This window comes from Vicugna pacos, chromosome 1, assembly GCF_048564905.1.
Source record: "Vicugna pacos chromosome 1, VicPac4, whole genome shotgun sequence".
Classification (NCBI taxonomy): domain Eukaryota; kingdom Metazoa; phylum Chordata; class Mammalia; order Artiodactyla; family Camelidae; genus Vicugna; species Vicugna pacos.
Genome location: NC_132987.1, coordinates 60,674,584 through 60,696,111, shown reverse-complemented (window position 1 = coordinate 60,696,111; position 21,528 = coordinate 60,674,584). Strand labels below are relative to the sequence as shown.

Genomic DNA, 21,528 nt, shown 5'->3' with positions numbered 1-21,528 from the left:
AGTGCAACATCACGCCCAGAGGATTTGCCACTGTCAGAGCCTGTCTTGCCCTGAGACTTCCCCTCACCCTCAGGGCATCAAGCCTGCACAGTGCTTGGAATCAGACACCTCAAGGCTCTTAAATCTGCCTGCACTTTGGCTCTATAATTTTCAGAAAAATTAGTCTGCCTTACTTGATGTCTTATATTCATGTCGGGCTCCACACAGCCACTACAGAGCGAAATACTGTATAGAATCTTTTAGGTTGGAAAAACAAGTTTCTATTTCACCTCATTAGATCCATGGAATAACCATAATAACTGTATGAAGTGGGCAGAGGAGGGTGTATTATTCCCATTTGACAGATGAGGAAACTGAGGTTGCAGATAGGCCCCAGGCTGCCAGGACTGGGGACAAAGAATTGCTAAAACCAATGGACCACTCTTTCTGTTTATCACCAAACACTTTTCTCAGCATCTCAGAGACCTCAGGCTTCCATTCAAATTCACGCCTGAGCCATGCTCTGGGTGGAAATTTTTTTTCTTAGGGATTTCAGGATACAGATGACATTTACAAATCCCCCTGTGCTCTAACCCCCAGCCCCAAGGGATGTGGTACAGCTGTGCACAGTCATAGGGAGGAGAGGGTCTCTAGGCTGCTTTCCAAGAAATTGCTTCTGGAATCATTTGCCTCCAGCCCCCAACAAAAGCTCAGGTATGGGAGCTTGGCACTGCCCTGACCTTTCACATCTCCAAGCCAAGCTGCGGGGAGGAGGGGCGGCTGCACAAAAGGGTCTGAGGAGTGACCAGCCAGCCTCAGCTCCCCGCTGTCCCCCCACAATGGGGCCCGAGGCCCTGGCTGCCTCTGGAGACCAGAGAAAAGGGCCGGGATAATGACCGGCTCAGCCACCGCTGCTCTCTTCAGAGAAATGAGAAGAGGGAGGCGGCAAAACCTCCCGGATAATAAAGAAGTAACAAATGGGGAATAAAAGCTTATGGAAGACATCTTAACCCAGGGATGAAAAAAATGTCAACATCTGTGAGGCTTTCTGCACCAGCAGACCCAGCCCTAATGAAAACCCTCCAAGAGCCATTCACTGGAGCAGAGGCGAAAAGGCTACAGTTTTCTATGGGGGTGTCGAGGGGGCGTCAAGGGTTGGATAAGGCTGCCCTTTCCCTTTCGGATGCTGCTGAACCAAGTGCTAATGTTCAGCATTATGAAGGACCCAGGGGTGGGAGGGGAATGGGGCGGCCCGAGCGTCTTTATCCAGAAGTCTGGGAGGCGGGTGGATTTAGGAGCAGGCGAGATGTCTGCACGTTGAGGCAAGGAAGAAAGCCAGAGGAATTAGAGAAAATGCTGTTTAACAAGAGTCTCCTTTGACCAGGGCCTTTAGGAAGGATGTGGCTCCAGGAAAGTAATCCTCTTAGCACAGACTTCTGTGTGTGTACAAAACAGGGAAATCGAATCTGAATGTCCTCATTGCATTTGCTAAAATACCTAATGAAAACACAAAGATTCCTTATCCTGATCTTCACCCTTCATTCAGAAGATGGAGAGTGACAGATGTTTGCTTATAAGGCTGATTTAAAAAATTCGAACTGGGAATTTGGGGTGGGGGAGGAGCTGAGCCTCCTCTCTTTCCAAAAGGTATGGGTTGCAGGACTTTGAGCCTTTGTATCTTCCCGTGGGGTTATCAACACCCTCCTGTCTAATGCCTTTGAGGTTTTAGGCGTGATTTTACTTCATGAGTTTGTGTTCTATGTTGACCGCTGGAATGGTGGCCTGTCCAGAGGCCTCAGGGACAGAAATCTCAAATCCTGGCTGACCAGTACAGCTTCCTGAGGACAGTGTTGGCAGGAAGAGAAATGTGCTCCCAAATTTGTTACTGCTTTGCAGTTGGAGGATGTCATATCCTGGCCAGAGATCATCAACGTGGTCCTCACCACACCCACACCCACATCCGCAGGTATGAGTTCCCCTCCCTCCACACACACCACCCCTACTGCCACACGCACACACAAACACACACACACACACACACACACGTATGCACGTAACAACCCATGCCACTCACTCCCACATATGCATACACACATGCACCCTTCTACTTAAAAACACACAGACAACACTACCCCTCCCAAATATCCAGACTCACCCACACACTCCCAGTCTGAACTAGTTAGCCTTCTGGACAAATGTCTTCCTTACCCATCACTTTAGCACTTTAGCACACAGGGTTTTAGACCAAATGTTTTAATTGTGATTTAGCTTTAAAATGAAACAAGATGCAGGTGAGGATAAGTCAAATGCTTTGGGGATTGTCAGTGAGACTTTACCGAAGCTAAGATGAGAGAGTATTTTTATTTCTTCTCTGTTATATTACGGGCTGTTTGAAATTCAAAACTATCGTTTGCTGCTGGGACACAAAAGGAATGGAGGTGAAGGGGGCAGCCACAGAGAGGCTGACGGTGGCTCCAGGTCTGGTCCAAGCTGTCCACCTGTGGGTCAGCACTGTGGTCTGTGGTTGACTCTAAGTCCGGGTGAGCTGTCCACCTGTGGGTCCACAGATGTCAGGGCAGGTAGTCAGCTCCCTGGCTCTCAAAGTATTCAGTTAGTGCCCCGAGAACCATCTGTCATCGGTCATCATAAATTGGAGGGGATTCCCATGCCGGTTGCACAGTTGAACTGGATAAGCTTTGAAGTCATTGGTAATCCTAATATTAACAATAATGTTTTTTATTTATGAGTACTAATTATGTGCTTGCTACCGTTCGAAGGGCCTTAATGGGCCATCTCAGCGCTGTGGTATGAACTGTCTTGGTACACCCATCTTGTAGATAAGGAGACAAGCCTGGAGACATCAGGAATGGTAGAACCAATATTCAGACCCAGCTCCGTCTAACGCCAGGCTGAGGCTATTGACCTCACACTACAATAAGGCCCCTTAAGAGAGCTTGATTCTGAATGAATTTCTGTTCCCTTCTTTTCTTGGTCGATGGGAGGGGGATTGACTCTGTTCTTCCTGGTTCCTCCCCTGATGCCGCAGCATCTCTCGTCCCCACTCCTTTGAAGGAATAAGGGAGAACTGGGGAGTCCCTGCCAGCCTTTCCCTGCTTTGGGCTGGAGAGGGTTCCACACCCAGCTGCCAGGCTCCAGACGATCAAGGTGGTCCGACATTCTATATCATCTGCAGCTGGAGGTGTGGGGAGGGGCACCCACATCAGGTGCTCTGTCCACTGGTGAACACAACTCTTTCAGCAGCTGCGCTAAGGCACTGGGTTCATTGATGAGGACCACAGCCCTCCTAATCTGAGCATCCCCCTGAGGAGCCCACCTTCTCATTCTCCAGGTCCTCTCTCCTGAGAACACAGCCCACCCAGAGAAAGGTCAGCAGACACTTCTGATCCTTTTACGTCCCCATACCTGATGCTCCGGGGGTAGGGGCGCCAGAGTCACGGCCCTGGCAGCTTTAGGGATCAGTGAATCTAACTCCCTGTGGTGGTTCTAAAGGTGTATATGGCCTCAAGTTCTCTGATATGACTCCCCTCAGGAGGCAGAGCTCAGTTACCCTCTTCCTGAGTGTAGACTGGACTTACTGACCACCTCCCTAGAAAGTAGAATGTGGCAGAACTGAAGAGACATCACTTCCAAGATTAGGTGAGAAAAAGATGGTCGATTCTGTCTTGGGTTCTCCACCTCACTCTGTCTCCATCCCTCTCTCTCTCTCTCTCTTTCTTAATGGGAGGAGGAGCCAGTGTAATGGCTAGTCTTTATTGGAAGGAAGAAACTTGACAGCACATCTTGAGTGAGTGAGTGCAGGGGCTCAGTGGGCCAGCTGGTGGGCATCAGCTTGTAATGGGGTCTACATCTAGGGCATCGCTGGGTCTCACCTTTGTGCAGCCAGAACCAGATGATGGCACTATTGTCTTCTTCACAGATACAGCCCACTATTTGCTTGTTGGTGATGGAGGGGGCTAAATTTGGGTCTTCCTTGGTAACTTGGAGCCTGGCAGCTGGGTGTGGAACCCTTGGTACCTTTGGGGCGAGCATTCTATATGGGTCCAGTCCCTTGTGGGCAGCCATCATGACCTCCCGCTCCAGCCCAGTAGCCTGCCCATCATCAGTGGGAACGCCATCTCCAGATGCCACAGAGCACACAGGGACAACCATATTGGGACTGGATCCTCAGAGCCTGCGCGGCCAGCACTCCAGCTCCGTGAAGTAACCTTGAAGCCATCACGCCCGCTATAAACACCAGCGCTTCCAGGAACCATCCCTCTCTCTCTCTTGAATCACTTGCTCTGGGGAAGCCAGCTGCCCTGGGGTGAGGCCCTTGGAGTGAGAAATTGAGGCCTGCCAGCAATGGCATGAGTGAGCTTGGAAATGATCTTCTGAGCCTGCCAGCAGCTGGGGGAGTCATCCCAGGAGCAGCTCCTCCCTCCAATGAGCCTCGGGGACTGCAGTCCTGGTGGGCATCTTGACTGCAGCCTCAGGAGAGACCTTGCACTGAACCCACGGCCAGGCTGTGGCCAGATTCCCCACCCACCGTGAAGCTGTGAGGTGGTGTTTGGTGTTTGCTGCTCCCCTGGGGGCCCTGGGTTATGTTGCCCTCTCTTACTTTGCAGTTGGGAGAACCGAAGCCCCAGTGGGGGCAGACACTTACCCATTTTCACAAATGGCGAGTCAGTTATGACAATGAACTTAAACATTTTGACTTCTTGTCTAGTGGTCTTTCCACTACATCAGACTTCTTCTTGCTCCCGTTTCCCACTAATGGATGAGAATAATTTAATCTGGCAAACCTCTGCCCGCCTGTGAGCTCAGGTCTTTATGCTCTGAGTGGTGTGGACCCAGCAGGGGAGGCTGGGGTGGCATAGGGTTTGGTGGGGACAGAGGATCACTTCCGGGAATGTTTGAGAGGGGAACAACCCCTACATCTGCCCCCTTTCCCAGGGCTCAAGTTTGGCTGATGGGGGGAAGTTCAGCCCACACATACGAATTTTGAATTTAATACAGAACTTACCACCCAGAAATGACTGTGTGAAGTGAGTGTAATTTGCCTGTATTTATTTTTTCATTATGAACTTAAGCAAAGTTTATGGGAAAAAAAGGAACCGATGATCATGAAATGTAACTCTTTTACATCTCTCCAGATTCCCTTTGTTAGTGTTCTTTGCACAGCTGTAATGGCCTGGGCAGGCTATTCAGAGTTTTGTCTTCCTCACTGAGCAAGTGTGTTGTGCCCCAGGCCCTGTGTGGTTGGGAACTCAGAGCCCACTGTGCCTGGCGCTCTCCCAGACCACCCTCCTGTTTGCCCAGCTCACCCCTTTGACTTCTGCTCCCTGTGGAGTAGCCCCCTGCTCTGACCCCCTGGCTCCGCCCCAGCCGCTCTCCCACCCCAGCCCTCTCATTCTGGCTCACTGATTGGATGGCACAGCCTGGAGTCTTGGTGCTCTCTTGGCCTCCGCTGTGGGCTGGGTTCCCGGCCCCTGCATGGCCTACAGTCCTTCTGCATCTGGAGGAGGGGCTAAGGAATCTGCATTTTTTACAGCACGGCTGGTTCTCAGTACAACTTGTGAACTACGGCTCTGCTCCCGCCTGTTGTTTACAACGTGGCGCTCTTCGTAATCACTTGATTGAGCTGGTTTTTAGCAAACTTGACAGAGACAGTCGAAAGCAGCCCTCGATTCCCTGAGCCTGAACTTTCTTCCTGCCACCCTCGTTTTCTCCTTGTCATCCATCTTTATCTCTTTCCATGACCTGTTTTCACCTACAGCAGCAGAAGTTCAGAAGAAGCTCTCCAATGTTCTCCAGTGATGGTCCATTGGCTTCCTGATGGAAGCCTAGGGAGTGGTTTCTTAGGGAAGGACTAGCAATTACTGGCCATAGTAAGGGCTGAGTTTACTGCTGCCTCTGCAAGTTGGTTTTACGTGCATTGTGCATTAGGGACAGGCAACGCAGTGGGACGTCTGCAGCAGGGACCACGAGGTGGACTTCGAAGGCGATGCTGGAGGGTTGAGCCTCCCATAGTATCCTCCAGTCGCATCTCCCACTCTGTTTGTGAGGTCAGTCCTCCAGCACTTCCTTTTCACTGCCTCCTCGAAGTAGAGGAAACCATCCCAACCTGCCTGGGGTCTGCACAATGTCCCTTGCTTCTATCTGAGGACAAGCAGGTCCCTGCCCTGGGCCTCAGTGGCCATAACAATGGGGGTTCCAAGGAACTCCTTTTCAGCTCTGAGATTCGGCAATACTTGCTGCAGGTAAGGGTCTCTCTGTTCCACCTTGATCCCATCCCAGACGTGACCTCTTTCCCTCCCAGTGGTGGCCTGGACCCACAGCCTTCCAGGCTTGGTTCATTCTTCTGCAAGTAGAGAACAAAAAAAGGTTCCCTCTCTGAGTTCTGTGAACTCAACCGGGCTGAAGTGTCAATCAGAGGGGACGCTGGAGGGGGCCTAGAAAGTGCCGTGGGCTGCAAGCCCGTCTGCAGATGTCTACTTACTTTCACACCCTGAGTGCCCTCCAAGGGAGGCTGGGGCCACTGAGCAGCAGCCAACTTCTGGTTTTGTAGCTCTGCTTTGGGGCCTGGGATGTCTGAATTCTCCCCAGGCATTTCCCCTAACCGTCTACCCTCTGAGGAAGAGCCCCACCAGCTCTGTGCACCAGCGGATGCACAGCAGGAGATGTGATAGGAATCTAAACAAAGCCTGCAGAGAGGACCGGAAGTTTGACGCCCGGCACAAGCAGGAACCCCCAGCCCTAGCAGCTGTTCTCCCCCACGTGACAGATAGACCCACAGCCACAGCCTGGAAATACCACTCCAAGTGTCATCTCCTTCGCCTGCCACCCTCCTGCCGACCCCTGTTTTCTGTTGCCGCAGGTGTGATGGCTTCTGCCGTGACACTGGGGTCTTGTGAGATGTCAGTCAAGAGAGCAGTTATTGTTTACATAGGACCTATTACTGGTGTCCTCCATCACATGCACGTTTCCCTGTCGCCAGTTGCCCAGACTCCTTGGCTGCCCTAGGCAAGCCCTGTCCCATGGAGTCCTCCACACGGGTCTCAAGGAAGGAAGGCACCTCAGGAACAGAGGCTTTTTCCCTTTCTGCCCTCGGGCCCACAGTGAGGACAGACAGGGCCCCAGGAGTGGGACAGGCTGAAGGTTCCTCGGACCCTGGGGCCTTTGATCTGGACCTGGAACTGTTCCTTTAACTTGATACTGACTTCCACAACTGGGGGCTGATCCCATAAATCCTGACTCCGACACATGGCGGCCATAGACACCAGAACAAGGTGGACACAAGAAGCTGCTGTAGATGGGAGGGAACAGCAAGGGCCGATCTGACCCTGAAGGCCAGGGTCGGGGATGGGCTAGGACAGGTTGACCCTCTCCCCGCCAACTGAAGGTGATCCAAAGATGTGAAGATCACACACGTGTGATCAGGGCTGTGATGGATATGGACCTTCTCGTCCTGGCTCTGCCACCCTGGGCAAGTCATGCAGCATGGTTGGGCCTCAGTCTCCCTTTCAGCAAAATGTCAGGATACACTGGTTGACAGCCAAGGGCCATGCCAGTGTTTGTGTTCCATGTATTGTTTCTGTTCTCTAAGTGTCCAGTTTCCAAAAGGGTACGTTTGAGGGAGGTGTGACTGAGACAGGAAGAGGGGTCTGGATAGTGAGTATAGGAGGGGAGTGTGCACAGGAAGGTATTTCCAGGATCAGAGAATTGTTTCCTCTGTTCCACAGTTGAGGGAATGGCCCCGAGAAGCTAAGTGAGTCCACAGCTGGAGTGGGGCTGGGCCTCGGTGGGTCCATACTTGGCTTTGCTTTTTTTTAAATTACTAAAAAAATTTTTTTTAATTGAAGTACAGTTGATTTACAATGTTGTGTTAGTTTCTGGTGTACAGCATAGTGTTCAGTTATGCATATATATATTCCTTTTCATATTTTTTTCATTATAGGTTATCACAAGGTATTGAACATAGTTCTCTGTGCTATACAGTAAGTCCTTGTTGCTTATCTATTTTATATATAGTAGTTAGTATCTGCAAATCTTGAGCTCCCAATTTATCCCTCTGCCACTTACCGACAGTAACCATAAGTTTGTTTTCTATGTCTGTGAATCTGTTTCTGTTTTGTAAGTAAGTTCATTCGTGACATTTGTTTAGATTCCGCATATACGTGATGTCATACTTACTATGGAAGCATCTCTGCCCCTTCCCGTCCGGCTCCATGTGCCAAAACCCTACCACCCTCTAAGCCCCTTCTCAGTGTCATCTCCTCCGTGTGGCTTTTCCCCAAGGCTCCTCCCACCAGCATCCCTATAACACCTTGTGGATCCTTCTCTTGCCCCCTTAACTTCTTAGACCAGACATGGTCTGGCTGCCCCAGTGGCCTGGGAACCCTTGAAGGCTGAGCTTCAACACGTTAAGTCCTTCTCTCCCAGCCCCTGCACAGTGCATGGCGGCAGTAGGTTCTGCTGAGTGTGGAACTGAAGTTACTCGGAGGCTCCTTCTGCATCCACTTGCAGGTTCCCCAAGTCCGCCCCACTCTGCCCAAAGGCCTCACAGGCGAGGCTATGTAGCCCTCGACTCAGCACCTGGAGCACGTGTCCCTGTACGGTGAGGCGCGTGCCCCAGTGTCCAGGAGGCTGGGAGGGACCCATGCTGTCAGTTGTGCTTTAAAGGGGCCTCTCCTCCACAGGCTCCTAGACCAGGGGGAGAATGGGGTCCGGGATCCCCTGTGCTTGCCCGTGGAGAAGCGTCTGCTGAGTGTACCAGGACCCCGACCTTCTGAGTTGTGGTGACTGTAGCCCCCCATCTTTCCACGTCCTGTTTCCACCTTCAGCAACAGGGGTCAGAAGGAGCTGTGTCCTTCTCACGGTCCACTTGCTTCCTGTTAGAAGTATAGTGAGGACAAGGACAAGAATGGCGGAAGCCTGCCCTGGTACCTAGCTCTGTGCAAAGCACGTGGAAGAGACTCAGTGGAGGATTTTTGGAGTCAGATAGAGCCTATTTTTCCTGTTTGTCCCAGGACTGTTAGACTTTGAGAAGGACCTCAGAGCTCACACAGTGAGTCCAGCCCCCATGTCGGGCATGGGCTCTGTTTGAGCACCGTCAGACAGCAGATAACTGCAGATTAGGCCCTGTGGCTTCTCCCTTGGCAGGAGAAACTCTGCATGGAGGCCGAGCACTTTCAGGGGCTGGCGGCCCAAGGGTAGTCAAAGAGCATGGGCTTCAGAGTCAAGAAAGACCTGAGTTTGAACCCTGGCTCCATAGCTTCCTGGGTGTGGCCTTGGCTGTCGCCTCTTTTCTTACTTAGAAAAGGGGATTAATAGCACTCTGCAAGGTGGCTGTTGTGTTTAAAACGAGATCCTGTTGGCAGATGCTTGAACACACACACAGTAGGTGCTCAAGAAATGTAGAGGCAGGCACTACCCTTCCTTCTTGGTCAAGGAGGGAGAAAAGATTGGTCCCCGTGGGGGCATCGAGGCAGTTCCTCAGCTCTGAATACCTCGTGTGCCACCCAGTTGTCCCTAAGTGAGGCTGCCTAGGGCAAAAGGTTAAAGGGGAGTTTCATTAGAGGGCAGGGGCTTCCTTCCCTTTGGGTGCTGTTGGGGCCTAGAGGGGCCACAGGGAAATTTGCCCCAGGGTCTTCTTGCAGAGTCCAGGTCCCTGGGCCCTTACCTGACCAGGGTGTGCCTTCTCCCCCTGGGTGTGGGGAGGGTAACACCTGCCCTCTTTGCAGCTCCGGGCTGTAGCAAATATCTGTGTGCAGGATTTTCTACACACTGAAGTGCTGTGCAAACACTGGGGTCACTGCCGTTTTCCTGTGAGCACCATTGTTTTCTTAAAGAAACTTTAAGAAATGAAAGCATTTGCACTACATCTTGGTTCAAACCTTTTTTTTTTTTTTTTAAGCAGCAGAAAAAAGTAGGGAGCATGATTAAAAAGGAAAAAAGAAAAAAAAAAAGATTCAGGCCAACAGCTCCGACTCCATTGTTAGCCAAAGAGAACAAAGACGTAAGGAGCAGAGATTTGTTTCCAAGGGAGTTTGTCAGAGCCAAGAAGAGCTGCGGCCAGCCTAGCTGGGCCTGGGGCCAGGGCTTCCTCAGGGGGTCACGCCCTGCCCCCTGCCCCCCCCCGCACCGTGCGGAGGGCACCCTCCCCTTGCCTTCCGTCTGTCCTGCTGCAGAGCTGCCTCGACTTTCTTCACTTTAACCCTCCTTGTTTCTCTGACCAGCGACTCATTTCCCCATCACTGTTTCCTGCCCTCCTCAGCTCTCTTCCAGCCCAGGTTCCACCGCTGTCCCTGGAGAGGCAGGCAAAGCCTCCAGGCAGCCTCCTCTGTGCTCTCCCCCTCCCTGGTGGCCTATCCAGGCCCAGGCTGTGGCCCCCGGGGCTGCCTGTGCTCCCCGGGCTCTGCTCCCCGGGCTGCCTGTGGTCAGAGGTGCTGGCCTCCTTGGCACAGGCCTTCGGCACCTTCCTCAGGTTGCAGGCTGGGTGGAGGCTTTGGCAGTGAATGTGCCTGAAACCTGAAAGCCGTCCAAGGCCCAGTTAGAAACGGATGGAGGGGCAGACCAGAGCCCTTATGAGTAGGCAGCTGCCACCAGCCGCCACTGAAACCTTAGTGAGCCCAGCTGGGGGCACTGATGGATGCAAGGGGAAGGCGGCTGGGAAGGGGCTTTCGCCCAGCCCATCAGAGGCACCCGCCACCTTTGAGTGAGCTACCTGCCAGCTGGCAGCTATGACTGGCATTCACTCCTTTTCAGCAGTAGTTCAAAGACAAATAAACGGAGTTGGTGGGAAGGCTTGGCTCCAGGGCAGGAGGTGGAAGGCATTCCCTGGTCCTGGTGGAGTAACCCGGTGACCGGCACACATACACCTAGGGAGGAGGGGTCAGAGACCATAGGCACCTCGCTGCCAGCTGCTCTGACCCCCTATTTTACAGATTGGGAAACTGAAGCCTGGAGAGGGAAGGGACCCATGCAGCAGCAGAGCCTGGACAGCTGCCCAGCCCTGTGCCCCTCCTCCTTCACCTGCTGCTGACTCGCACCAAACCAAGCGAATCCTGGCACCCCAAGCACCCAGGCACCAAAGGGTTGTAAACCAGCTGATTGGAGCAGGCAGTGCACTGTCTCAGGGTAAAGAAATGTTTCATGGTCGCCTGCGTCTCCCAGTGCCCAGGATCCCACGTTCCCAGGTGTAAATCAGGATGGACCTCCTTAAAGAGGATTTTGTCCTCTCGGTTGATTTCTAGTTGCTGGAAATTCAGGGAAAGCAATCATCCACACGCATGTGTGCACGCAGGAGTGGGCAGGAAACTTTTGGGGCAGGGAGCTACCCATGGACACCTGCTTTCAGGTTGAACCATTCTGGCTTCTCAGCCCCATCTGTCTCCCCATGTGTGAATGTACATATTCTCTAGAAGCTCTGGTTTTCTGACACCATCTCCAGTGGGGAGCAGCAAAGGAGGGTGGGTGGAGTCGGGGAGAGGATCTGGGGATGGGGTCTGAGAGGGCACTTGAAGTGGGGGCTTCATATGGTAGTCGTGGGGGGAATGGGAAAGCTATGTTCTCATTACGGTAGTTGTCGTTCCCCCCACTGCCTGCCACTCCGCCGGGGCGCTCGTCATCTGTCTCTCACCCTGGCAACAGCCCCCAACAGTGATCTCCCCACTGCCACGTCCCCACTTCCACACCAAGCAATCCTTTCCCGAGCTCCCCCTGCTTACACGATAAAGTCTAAACTCTTTCACTGTCCCCTGCCCCCTTACACTTTTCCTATCTTTTTGTTGCAACAGACCTTCTGCACCCTTGCCTTCTGCCCTCCGTGCTTTCCCTGCCTGCCTCTGCAAGCCCACCTCCCTCCCTCCTCCAGCCCCAGGAGCCTTGGACCCAGCAGTAGAGGCCCACCTCTGCCCTTGTTATCCCTCTGCCAGAAGCCCTTTCCAGCTAACTGCCCACCCTGCTGGTCCTGCTGAACTCCCACCTCCCTCTGACACTTAACTTCCAATTTGCTCCCTTCGCACCAGCCACCTTTTCCTTCACCTGCCCAGTCTCCTCCACAGAACCTCAAAGAGAGTATTGAAATTGTCAGGAATCTCTCCTACACATGATGATGAACTGCTCAAGGGCAGGCCCATTCCTCATTCACTGTAGGCCGCCCAGCGTCTAGCATTTAGTAAGTGCTTAAGAAAATATTTATTGAGTCCAAATCATCTCTCTTCCTGGTCTGAGAGCTCCTCTGAGGCAGGACCTGTCTCTGCATCACCCAGCACCAGGACGTCTGGTGTAGTACTGGCTTCAGTCTGCCCACAAATGCGTAGTCAGTTGACTTTCAGTGACGCTGCTGTTGGGGGAGGTAATCTATAGTGTTTGTCTCCAAACATCCCTTGCTTGTGGAAAAACTTCCAGGCTGTCTGTGTTAGCAACCATTCATGGTTTTCAAAGGTGAAAAGCAATTTGCCACAAGCAGAGAATGACAAATACTCAGGATGGGAGAGGAAGGGAAGGATACAATTATGGGAGGTGGGGGAGTTGTCAGCCCCACCTCCTGAGCTGTCCTTCTGCAAGTGAGAAGGAAAACAAGAGGAAGATTCTTCTCAGAAAATCCCATTTGCTCCTGAAGAGACAGGGAAAATGTTGTGTCCTTTCACTGTGAGGCATCAGAGTCCATGAGCAGGAAACATCTCGTTACACTGAAAGTGCTGGCCCAGGGTGCGGGGACCTTGTGAGGCACCTGAGGTAAACGCCCACAGTATTCAAAACATGAGGTTTAACAATATTTCCACAAGCTCTCAATGTCTCCGCAAGCATTTGATATCTCCACCAAGTCTGGGCTTTTCGCAATTGAAAATGAAATTCTCTCTCTGTCGGTCACTGAACCATATTTGTTAAATACTGCCCAGTTCCTACTGTCTTGATATTTAAATTTTATTGGGAGGAGACAGATTAAACACATACACATATACACCCACGTGAAAATCAACAAGAAAACATCAGAGTGTTCTTTGCAGGGAATTAACGCTGGGCAGATCAGGGAAGGCTTCCTAGAGGAGGCAACTTTTGAGCTGAGGCCAGCCACAGATGCTGGGGAAGGGCACTCCAGGCCGAGGGCACAGCAAGTGGGTGGTCAGCGCAAGCTTGCTGGGTCCAAGGTCTGAAGAGAGAGGGAAAGAGGGAGAGGCAGTAGGTGTCAAGAGGATATTTCCTCTTTAATACTGCAATCCACACAAAGTGAGGCTCTGTGGAAAGAGAACGGATTCAGGAGATGGGTTCTAGATTGGGCTTGACCACTGACTTCCCATGGGACAGGCCTGGGGCAGGCGCTTTTGGTCCCTTCTTGGCTCTTCGCTTCACTTCTGGGTGACATCTGACCATCCCAGCTCTGAAAAGTTAGGCCGTCTGCTGTGGTACTGATGAGACCAAGAGAAAACGTCCTCGGCTCCACCGATATTAATTCGCCTGAAGGAACCCAGCAGCTTTCCACGAAGAGCTGCACTTTCCTGGGGGGTTTGAGTGGGACCCCCTTTTAAGATGAAGATTATTCCTCATCTTGGTGACTCTTGGCTGCTGGCTTTCCTCACGCCAACAGCTGGTCTACAGACGACCAGCTGCTGGTCTGGGTTCAAGGCTGAGGGGGTGGCTGAATTGACAAGAAGCTCTGTGACACCACGGTGGGGCAGGTTCCAGCCTCCTGAGAAACAGGTCACCCCCCCCCCCAGCAACCCCGGCACCTTCCTCCCTCCTGACTCAGCGTGCCTGGAGTGTGGATTTTGGCGGATGAAGGCCACGCGCCAAACTCGTGTGTGACCAGGTGACCACCCAGCCGTGAACAATCGGCTCGCCATGTTGCAGGGTGGGTTATTCTCTGCACGGACTTGTTTTTCCTGGCTCTGGGAAAGCCGCGTGCTTCATGGCAGTGTGTTGAGGAGCCTCTGTGGGCTCTATTTACACAGCGATGGGTGAGAGAGACACTTTTTTGTGTCAACAGATGGGTACATGGGAACAGAATGGTTTATAACTCGTTAAACTGCCTGTCCCAATAAATGCCGGGGCCCCTCCTGCCTGTGGCTCATGTGTACGATATGTGCAAGGCTTTGGGCGGTACCCACAACACACTCTCGCCAAGCACCGCTCTTTTAAATAACCCTCTTCGGCAGCGCCAGCTAATTCATACCAGGAAGGAGCTTGCATCCTTTGCTGGCTAGCGAATCCCGGGATCCCCGGGAAGTGGGGAGGATCCCTAATGTCCTTAGCTCATGATCGCCTTTATAGCGTCCACTCCTACCACCACATCTGTCCAGTCTGAGCACAGAACACCTCCGGGGACCAGGAGTCCACTGCCTAGGAACTCGTCTGTTCTTTGTGGGATAGCTCAGCTCATAGAAGGTTCTTTCTTAGAGTAGTCAAAGCCTGCCCTCTAAATACACGTGCACTCTAGGGCCCTTCGGGGTCAGATAAGGTCCAACCCCCTCTTCTGTGACTGTGCTGTCGGCAGATAGTTCTCCCAATTTGGGATGAACTGCCTGAGTCCCTTCAGCTCTTTCTCCTATGACCTGATTTTACCCCCTCACTGTTTGTCCGAGCCCCATTTACTTCCCTAGAAATGTGGCTCCCAGGTGCTCCCCGAGAGAGGCCCTCCCCAGAGAGGGCCCAGGAGAGCCCCCACATCCTCTGAGAGGCAGGCGGGCCCTTCTACTGAGGGACAAATGAGGGTGGGGTTCTGGCCCCCTACAGTCACATGCTGGGGCTCCCCTCAGGGTCACTCCTGCCTCCTGCCCTCAGCCGGGCGGGCACCCCCTCTATCAGTCACCCAGGGCCCTGGATTTGATACTCCTTGGGCCTCAGAGTAGACGGTTGAGGAAGGCGGGGGTCTGCCGGCCAGCTGCTCACACTCTCCTGGTTCTTCATTTCCCCTTCATGTGGAAAGTGCACGTTCTAACCCAGGTTAGTGAGATGTTAGTAACAACAAGAAGCCTCACATGAATGTGGACCGCACAGCTGTCTCACACTATTTCAGTCTCCAGCCGCTGGGAGCTGGGCACAGCAGGGGCTGCTGCCCCGGTACAGCTGAGGAAACTGAGGCTCGGGGCGAAATGACAGGGCCCTCCCACAAGGAGATGGCAACACTAACCAGAAAGAGAACCCATGGTTTTTGAGGCCAAATCAAATGCCTTGCCCTGCCCTCAAACAGCTCAGCCTGGTCAGGGGGACAGGATGTGCTTACAGGGAGACCTCTGGAGACCTGGGCATGGGGCTGAGGCCTCAGATCATGCCCCTCCTCCCTTAGATGTCACATCCTTTAGTTCATGAAGCAGTGGCCGAGGGACAGTGCTGGGTGGTGTATCCCTCCTGCTGCAGTGCTCTGGCTCAGAGACGAGGCCGGGCTGTGCCTAGCCAGCGTCTGGGGTGGTGGCGGGTGCCTGCTCTGCCACTCTCCTCAGTACCCGGAAGCCTGAGGGCATGAGGGCTGGCTGCCTTCCCAGAAAACACAGTTCAGTGTCTGCCTGGCCTGTCCTTGAGCCCTGACCCAGCTCTGTCCCCTGGCAGGATCTGCAGTGAGCCACCCCTCCTGGAGCCCAGGGAGAACAGGCTCCCAGGCCTGGGAGACCCTCCCTGTAGGATGCGGACCCCACGCCCACCTCTTCAGCACTGCTCTGTATGAGAGGCGCCAGTGGCAGCTGGGCCCCCAGGAACTGGAGATCCCAAGGTCCGCATGTGGCCACATTCAGAGCGGGAGGCCAGCTTCTGGAGAGCTCAAAGGAAGGACTTTGTTTTCAAGAAGAAGATAGGGCAGGGGTCACCTCCCCCTTCCTGATGAGTGAGTGGCTCCAAGATGGCCCCTCTCCAGCCCGGCTCTGCCAGGGCAGGGGGCATGGGGTTGACAGGGCTGGAGTCACTCCCAACCCCTCAGTCTTTGAGCTGCGTGGGCTCAGCACAGCTAGTGTGTGGTCCAGCCAGAGGAGACTTTCTGTGCCCTAGATCTGACCACAGTGAGCAGAAAGCCTTTTTCTCTTGAAGAGCAGTGGGACAGGCCCCTAGGTGGAGGGGAAGGCTGACTCTGAGATATGCCGGTTTGAAAACGCAGGATGGTCTTACAGGAAAGGGGTGGGTTTAATCAGGCTAACCCTGGGCACTGAGGTTCTTGCCATTGAAGGCAAAAAAAAAAAAAAAAGAGAGAACCAGTCCTATTTTCAAGATGGTGCGATGTTTGGTGCGAGGTAGGGTGAAGGGCGGTGGGCAGTGGGCAAGGAGGTGGCCACGTCTCCCTTTTTCAGGTTCATGCACTGACAAAAGCCTATGGAAAGGAGAATGAAAAGGCCTAGTTTCAAGTCCAGGTTCTGCCAAAGACTGCCAGGGACCAACTCAGTGTTCTCATCTGTGAAATGGGGTGTTAAAATGTGCCCCCGGAAAAATCACTAAATTGTTGCGAGAATTAGATTTGAAGGGGCTTTTTCAACTGTGAGGTTCTGTGGAATGGGACTGATACTGCCATGGTCCAATAGGCCTGGGGAAGGCGCCCCACCTTTGGGGGGGCAGCCGATTGGGAACGCGCATATTCCTTCCCCACTAGGCGGAGCACTTGGCACTTTCAGAGACGAGATTCTCAGTGTGGCACGACAAGGAGATGGAGGGGAGCAGTCTGCCCTGCCCCCTCTCTCCTCCCTCCTACCACCCCCACCCTCTCTGCAGGCATCCCTTAGGGCAAACGTCGGCGCAGGACCTTCCGTCTCCCTCCGCCCGCGCGCCCCCTGCCTTGGCAGGCTTTCAGAGACCAGGGAGGAGGCCTGGCTGCCAGGAAGGGTGGGGCTGCCAGACACCGCCCAGCTGCAGTGTGACCCCGCCAGTCCCGGAAACTCTCCAAACCTTGGACCTCAACGGACATCCGGCAACTCAGAGAGGTGGCGGCAGGGCCTGCCAGGGGGACCGAGGGCGAGGGCGTGCGGGATGCCTCTGAGGTCAGGTTGAGAAAGGAAGGGCCAGGTTTTATCCTATTCTGCAGTGGGAGGGCTTCGTGATGTACTCACAGTGTTAGCAGAAGTAGCTGGGCACCCTTCAAAAATGCTTTTCACACCCCACCCCATGCTACATATTTATTAATTAAAAAAAATTAGTCACCACTTGTTGACAAGTGTTTACCACGTGCTGGGACTTGCTAAGTTTGTTACTTACATGGATCTTTCAACAACTCAGTGAAACAAGATTATCATTATGCCCTTTTCATAGATGAGGAAACTGAGGCACAGGGGCAAGAGTTACTTGCTCAAGGTGACAGAAATACTAATTGCTGGAGTCTGTATTCAAACCCAGGCAGGTCTGGCTGATTCCAAACCACAGGTTCTTAACTTTCCTGGAAGGCAGGAACCGTAGTTCATTCACCTTTGCAGAATGCCTAGTACCTGGCAGGTACCCAATAAAGGTACGTTGAATGGAGCAAGATGCATTTGGGGTGGGGGGGGGTCTGATTCTCTTCCACTATAGACTGATGAAATGACATAGAACATGTGAAAGTACTTATCTCAGCAACAAGCACGTAGTAAGTCCACATAGATCTACAAGTGAGACCCAGATTTTCTCCTTTCTACGTGATTATGGTGCTCATGAATAACGTTTTCAGAGCTACAGCCTCCCCTTGGGTCCCTGCTCAGGCAAGGCTGTTAAAAGTCCCCATCGGACCCCTACCTAAGGGAGTGAGCCTTGGAGGTGGGGTGAGGGTAGGAAAAGGAAGAGACCATGTCTGTCTTTGAGCCCCAGGTGGCACGAGTTTGGGAGTGGGGAGGAAGACACCTGCTTGCAGAGGGAGCCTTTCTTTCTGCCTCGATAGAGGTGACCTTGAAGCTTCTGGACCTGGAAGCTTGGCTTGCTCAGAGCTCTGAGAAGCTGAGTCACGCTGTCTGGCCCTTGCGTGTGAGAAGCGCTGACTGTGTCCTAGCACTGAAGGCCGCTGGGCCGGTGAGGCCTTGTGAGAGGGAAAGGGGCCTGCAGTGGGACAAGTGTGCTGACTGGTTCCCATGCGGAGCCATGGGTGCACTTGGCCCGTCTCCTCATTCCCAGGCAAATGCAGACCCGGTCCTTCCTCAGGAGCCTCCTGGCCTGCCTCTGACTCTCCTTAAGGTGGACAAGATAGAACTGTCCCATATTTCCATCTGGTTAACCCTCTCTGGGCTGGGTCTCAGCTGACTCACACTGACGTGAAATCGGTCAGAGTCCAGGCAGAAAACATAACCTATTCCAGAAACCTCCACAGAGGGAAACTAGTTATAAAGGCATTGGGAGAGATGAAAGGGCAACCTTGGGTGAAAGGCAGCCTTGAGAGTAGCAACCACGGGAAAATGGCACCATTCCTGCTGGAAGGTTGGAGAAGAGGTAATGTTTCCAGAACCGGGAAAGAGCTGGAAGCCTGGCAGAGGTTCCCTGGCTGGAATTGAGACCCCAGAGGTGATCTGCCAGGTAAAGGGAGAAGAAGGAGGAAGACTCTGGTTTCCATACTCCTCCCCCAAGTCTCCTGGCTGGTTGGGACCTGCAGGGTCAGCCCCCTGTGAGAGAGAGAGTGCAGAGCACGGAGGGGAGGGCAAACAAGAAGGTGACCTGTCTGATCTCCAACTCGTCAGAACTTTGGAAAAGAATGCATCTTTCCAAGCGGTGATCCAGAGGGCTGGCTCTGGAAAGTCAACTTGCCTCTGGAAGCAGTCCCATATCCTCTGTTGGTTACCGCAATTAGTGGTCATGCCCAAGTGGTGTTCCTGCTGGGAGCGAGGCAGGGAAAAGGAAGATTTTTTTTCTTTAAAGAAGATGTTTCCTATACATTTTTCAAAGGATAGAGGAACCTCTGGTGCTTTTAATGAAGCACCAGGTTTCATTTTAGACCATAATATCGGTCCTTAGGGGCAGGAAGCTGGGTGGCAGGCCATAAGACAGACTGACGTGTCTATTGAGGGGGTACTGGCCTCAGGATCAGGACGCCCGAGGATAAGTCTCAGCTCAGACAAGTCATTTATTATCTTTGAACCTCAGGTCTGCATCTTTCACTTGGGGACCCTGAAGTTTTCAGGGAAGTGAGGGACAACACATATGTGTAGGGGCTGTAGACCGCAGAGTCCTTGGGCAGAAAGGCCTGTGCCTGTGGACACACACCATTGCTGGAGGGTTGCTCAGCTTGGTTTTGGAGTTGATGGTCTCCTTGGAGTGGGCACCTAAAATCCTTGTCTTATCATCATAGAGTTAAAAAGACAATTGCAGTCAGCATGTCCAAACTCTCTCCTAAAAGAGGAATCTATGTTCCAAAGTTCTTAAAGGTAACCCTTTCCATTTTTTCTACCCCCCGTCTGCTTCCCTCTTTCCTTCCCTGTTTTTATTTTTTTCCTTCCTCCCTCCCTCCCTCCTTCTTTCTTCCTCTCTTCCACAAATAGACGAACACTTACTTGTTGGCAGGCACTGTGCTGGATGCCTGTCCTTCAGCAGGAATGGAGAATGGGGACCCTCGCAAAGCTAACAGTCTAGTGCTTGAAAGTCTCTGGAAATAATTCCTGTTGAATACCTCCAGTAACAGGATGCTCACTACCTGAGGAGACAGCTTTTGTGTGGGTTAGTTCTCCCTTATTTAAACTGAATTCTACCTCTGTGGAATGCTTGTTCTGACCTCCGGCGCTCTAGAGAACAAGTCTAACCCCATTTCCTATGTCACCGCCCTGGAAACATGGGAAAATAAACATGGTAGGCTCAGAAAATATTTTTACTCTCCAGTTCCCACTTGCAAAAAGGAAGCTGATTCTCCGTGAAGTTAAATTCCTCAAGGGCATGAGGTCAGAGCCAGGGTGGGCTATGATCTGGGTGCTTGGGCCCAGTTCCCAGCCCACCTGGAGCAGAGGGAAGCTGAGTGGTGGAGACTCACGAAGGGGTGCAGGCGAAAGTGTGCAGGTGGCGAGGGAGATGAGCCCAAGCAAAGGGGGTCTGTCAGTGTGGAGTGAGGGGGTTATGTGAGGCATGCTCTGGCCGTCTGCCCGGGACAAGCCTGAGCTCCCGGGTTTCTGGTCTGATTCACAGCTTCCTCTCTCCCCAAAGGAATCCCCTTTATAGCTCTCCAAGCCTGACCCCAGCGTCCCTGTGAATGTCGGCTGACAGCTGCACGCAGTGCAGCTCTGGCCCCTGCACTGGGTGCCAGCTGGACGTGCTCGGCGGCTGGGGCCCCGGGAGCCACCTCTTGGGATGTCAGAGGAGCGCTGCAGCCGCCCTTCCGTCAGCAGGAAGCCCAGCCGCAAACACTTGGACAGGAAGCCCAGGCGCTGGCCAGCTGAGCAAGCTCTGGTTTCTTCTGCGTCTGAGGCTTTGGCCCAGTGTGGAGGAAGGCAAGCCAGGTGCTGCGGGCTGGCCAGTGGGCTCCCCCTTGGGCCCGGGTTGTGGGTTCAAGGGTGTGAGCGGAAAAGCATCATCAAGGCTGGGCCAGAAGAGGTGCTTCCTGGACGAAGGGTGAGGAAGCAGGGAACAGGGTGTCTAGCAGAGCTGGCCCAGCTGGCTGATGATCTGTAAACACCCCTTTGTGATGGTTCCAGACAAAATGTGTTCCCTGGGGCTCAGACCTCCAGCATCAACTCAGAACAGCTCCCATCTCCGGGCTACCTCCACCTCTGGAAAAATACACTATGATCTCTTGGGATGGGATGTCCACACATTCCCGGCTTGAAAATGACTCCTCTCAGGGAAGGACTCTTTTATAACCTACCAAGCTGCATTCAGAGTGAATTAATAAGGAATAGAGTATGCTCAGCCAGGGACAAAGACAATTTTGTATTCAGGGCTGACAGTTTTGCTTCTAAGTGCTACATGTGATTATCTTCAAGGCAATCTATGTATGCATACAGCCACTTGAAGGCCCCCCAGGATTTACAAAACGCTTGAATTTTTCACAAATCACTCAGGGATTCTACCCCCCCCATTTGCCTCTCACAACCTGGTAGGCCAGTAAGAGGAAGCTGGCATCTGGGGACTAGGAGGTAAGTAGATTGGCTTAAGGTTCTGTAGCTCAGCAATGGCAGAGCCAGCAGCACCGCCCTGACTTCTGCAGCTCTGGAAAGAGAACTTGTATGATTACTTTCTAAGTGCCTGAGCATCTGTTACCCTATCCTGGACTGTGTGCATTCAAGCACAGGTACCCTGGGGACGTGCTCCGGGCTGGAGTCTGCTACAAATATCCCATTGCTTTCAAAATGGTTTTCAGTTTTGAAAACTTCCTCCTGGGTGAATCCTGCCTGTGGCTTTAGTCCCTCTTCTCAGGGTCCCCTCAGCTCTTTATTTGTGCCATTTTAATAATCTAGATTTTATCATAGTCTATGGCCTCTGTGATTCTGATTCTAGACCAGGGGTTGGCAACTTCTGTGAAGGGCTAGATAGTAAATCCTTTAAGCTTTGTGGGCCATTTGGTCGCTGTTGTGCAAAAGCTGGTGCAAAAACAGCCACAGACAACATGTGAACAAATGGGTGTGGCTGTGTTCCAATAAAACTTTATTTACAAAAGCAGGCAGTGGGCTGGATTTGGTGCCCAGACTGTTAGTT

At 52.7% G+C, this 21,528-nt stretch overlaps 1 long non-coding RNA gene and 1 pseudogene across 2 annotated transcripts in view; one reads left to right on the top strand and one right to left on the bottom strand.

Moving 5' to 3' along the window:
- The window catches only part of LOC140696970 (uncharacterized), a 103,793-nt gene that overhangs the window by 37,786 nt on the left and 44,479 nt on the right, over positions 1–21,528 (top strand). The gene's annotated exons all lie outside the window — the stretch shown is intronic.
- LOC107033242 (cytochrome c oxidase subunit 5B, mitochondrial pseudogene) lies at positions 3,715–4,216 on the bottom strand (annotated as a pseudogene).